This window comes from Ixodes scapularis, unplaced genomic scaffold, assembly GCF_016920785.2.
Source record: "Ixodes scapularis isolate PalLabHiFi unplaced genomic scaffold, ASM1692078v2 PGA_scaffold7__128_contigs__length_106722199, whole genome shotgun sequence".
In the NCBI taxonomy this organism is placed as follows: Eukaryota; Metazoa; Arthropoda; class Arachnida; order Ixodida; family Ixodidae; genus Ixodes; species Ixodes scapularis.
In genome coordinates, this window is record NW_024609882.1 from 60,038,942 (window position 1) to 60,042,803 (window position 3,862).

Genomic DNA, 3,862 nt, shown 5'->3' on the forward strand with positions numbered 1-3,862 from the left:
CGTCAGTTTTACCGCTAAATTTCAAGGGGAAACTGAATGCGCAGTGTTGCATTATGGGACGTCACAGACCTCAACACCAATTCAATTCCTCGCTAAATTAAGCGGGTTTTTGAATTAGTGTATAGGTCTGTGACGTTTTATTATGTAACGCACGCGGTTACGCTGAGTGCAACGGCGACAACGCCGCACCTAAAAGCGGCGGCGGCGCGCGAAAAAAAAAAAAAAGAAAAAAGAAAGACGGTAAAAACCGCTTACAAGGAGATGTCGATGATCTTCAAGTACCTCGGTTTGTTTTGAATTGAAATTAGTTTTCTAAATTGTTTTATGATACGGTTATTTCACAGCAAATTGAATTTACATTTTTTTTCTACATTTTGCGAAGTATTTTGTTGGTTTTGCACGGCGGTGTGCCGAAGAGCTGTAACTTAGGCGCGTATGAACAATTAGGGAGCAATGCGAATTTTTAAAAACAATTTAGTATTTTTGGCGCAGTGTTGGGTAAAGCACATCTAAAATTACCTAGAGTAAAGTACAAAGTAGATGGTAGGTCATGTACTTCAAGCAGTAAATACACCGGGCGTAACGTGCTTGAAGGATAGTACTATAAATTCAATGTGCTTTCACAGTAAAGTACAAGTACTTTACAACAGAATCTTTTATGATGGCCTTTTATTCACCTATAATAATAAAAAAAAGCAAAAAAAAAAAAAAACAAAAAAAAAACTGGTGTGCATTGTCTTATGGGTAATCGGGGGTGGATCAGATATGATCGGAAATGACGGCGAATACAGGATAAAGTCAAGTAGCTTCAGAGTTGAATGATATAAATATTTCGATAAAAATTTAATAAGGTCAGATCTGGGGAATGTACTTTGAAGTCTGGAGTTGTTCTTTCCTCGGAAAGTACAACGAAAAAATACTTTAAGTAAAGTACAAAAACATACGCAAGTAAAGTATTTCATGTAAGGCATTCTAAACATATTTTAAGTAATAGTTTAAGTACTTCCAAACACTACTCTGGTTTGACTGAACTCGATTTTTTTATTCAAAACCGTCATTAAAAAAAAAGAAAAAAAAAATTACGACGAGGATGGGATTCGAACCCACGCGGGCAGAGCCCAATGGATTAGCAGTCCATCGCCTTAACCTCTCGGCCACCTCGTCAGGACGACGCGCAAGTGCTTCTGACAACACTCATAGCGATAAGTGCTTCAAACACTATTTGTGTTATATTTTTTTCAGGGCAGAGAAGTCATTTTTTTCGCAGGATGTGATTCGTAAACTCAAGACCTAAAATTATTGTCTGTTGTTTGTGCAAGTATTTCCTCCGTACTTCGTAAGACCAGTCAATAGTTTTTTCAACCTATGTCAGAAATAAATGTCGACATAATAAACGCCTAAAACTGCACTTTAAAGCGGTGTTGAACCGATAACACTGTCAACCCCTGGTAGTTAATGAAGATTTTTTTTTTGCACAACGTTTCGCACTTTTTAGGAACGCAGCAGCTGGGAAGTGTAATGCGACACGCTGTTTGTAAACGATCCCGCGCTTACCCACGCCGGGTCTGGGCGCTGTCTAAGCAGGTTCACGTGAGGCAAAGCTTCTGCGCGTGCCAAGTGCCGACAGCGACGCCACCAAGGTGGCATGACGTCAGAGAGCTCACTTGATGTAGAGTCGGCAACAGAAGTCGGTCGGCGATAGTCACGTTTGTTCGGCCCCCAGATATAATCTGCCATATTATTATCGTATCATGTGTTACCATTGCATGCCATATTTTATAATTGCACATGGCGTGATGGTGTTTCTCATTCAACTTTTATTATTGTACAATATTTGAGTTTAATAAAATAAAATTAAAGCTAGGCTTCCAACTCTGTCTTTATATTTTGCGACAAATTTCCTGGCTCAGGACTTTTTTTTTAAATTTAAACCTCGTGTACCTGAAGGATTTTTGTAAGGTATTGTTTTAGAATAAATTTGGACTCCTTTATATTGACAAGTTAAATTGAAATTTTGGTAATGTTATTGTGTATCCATAACATTTAACTGAATCCCAGATTTACCCGAATCGTTACCACAGACGGACCAGCTACGTTCTTACGATGCAGCTGTCTGAAAGAACAAAAAGAAACATCAACGAACTAAAACGCTTCCGCAGCTGCACCCGCATATAGTGGAAATTTTTTATAATTTCATTTTGCTGTACGTTACTTAGTAACAATGCTCACAGAATGCTAAAACACCCTCTGGACCGACATTGAAGGATGGATACCTCCTTTTCGTTTACGTCATGGCAATGTTTATTATTTTATAAACGGAAAAGTAAATAATCTAACACGCATGGTGGTTAAAGAAAAATTAAACTTAACTAAGCTTACCATCAAATAAGTAATTAAACGTAGTAGCCGGAGCGAATTTATCAAGTCAGGATTGGGAGTAGGGGGTCTGCAGAGAGATCGGACGTCGCGCACGGGTGGGACCTCACGAGCTATACGCTGCCCAGATCTGTTTTGTTTACTTAATTTTTTTTCTGTAATTTATAAATAAAACGAAATAAATGAATACAAACATTCTAATAAATAAAAAAAATCTAACATTTGCCATTGTCATGGATGAAGAAAGAATGAACAATTAAAACAGGGACAACACAACTACATCTTTCAACTAGCAACAGACGAGTAAACTTTCAACAGCGAGCAGCCGACTATACCCAGTAGGGGTAGGAGAGAGAAGGGGAGAGAAGGAAAGATAAAACACGCGAAGTGCAAGTCAGGGTGGTAGGGTTATCTCGGATTTTAAAAATTCAACCTCAGTTTTCGTCAGCAGAAGGGAAGGGTTTGACACGTTGTTTTTGCTGTGGTCATGGCGAATGATTCTATGATTTCCCTGCCGAATCTGCTGTCATGCCCCCCAAGGATTTTTGTGCCATCAAAGAGGGGATGACAACGCAAACACGAACGGGCATGTATGACTATGGGATGATAAGAGTCTGGAGAGGCCTTATAAACTTCGTTGTGATGTTCGCGGAGTCTGTGATTGGTGCATCTGCCGGTCTGTCCTATGTATTGATGGCCACAGCTCAAGGGGATGAAGTGAACTTTCTTCTCTTTGCATGGAATGAATTTCTTTTCGTGCTTGACAGTGCATCCAATCGGAATCCGGTTGTTGTTTACTTGTTGACAGAGTTGTTTAAGACGCATGCGGCACGAGAAGACAACATTCGTGTCGAACTTTGGGGCAATGGATTTTATCCGGTGGGCTGAATTGTGTACGTAAGGAAGGACGGCGAATCGGGCTTTCTTTTTTGTGGCTGGTGACTGGCGATCAGGCCCGCGAATCATCCTTTCCGTTACAGATCGGAGAAGGTCGACGGGAAACCCTGCCCTGACGAGCCTCATGTGCTGCAGTTTGAAGCTATCTTCTGAAAGATGACAGCAAGACTTCGTGAAGGATGAAGAAAACAACGATTTGATGATACCGTGCTTTACCGACTTCGAATGGGCGCTAGAAAACGGTAGGACAGGTTTGGAAGACCTTTGTTGAAAGGCCCAGCAGAGTCCAGTAGCACTGACATGAAGCCACAAATCTAGGTACTGAAGACCTTCATTCGATGGTTCTTCCTTCGTGAATGTAAGGCCTGACGAACAAGCGGAAAAACAGCTGTAATGCTATCTGGAGAAGTTCGAGCAGGATGAATGATTAGGTAATCGTCTACAAATCTGAAAACATGGCAGCAAGGCGCGGAGATGTCCATTGCCTTATATAATGTCGAGTTGCAAAATTTTTTTGGTCCTTCGGCTGCCTTACTTATCCGTGATTGGCTCTAGAATCGAAAACATGCAATCACCGATGCCACTATAG

The 3,862-nt window shown here is 40.7% G+C and overlaps 1 non-coding gene across 1 annotated transcript; it reads right to left on the reverse strand.

Moving 5' to 3' along the window:
• Positions 1-1,082: 1,082 nt before the first annotated feature.
• Positions 1,083-1,164, reverse strand: Trnas-gcu. The gene has a single exon. It is a non-coding gene; the product is annotated as a tRNA-Ser (tRNA).
• Positions 1,165-3,862: the final 2,698 nt, after the last annotated feature.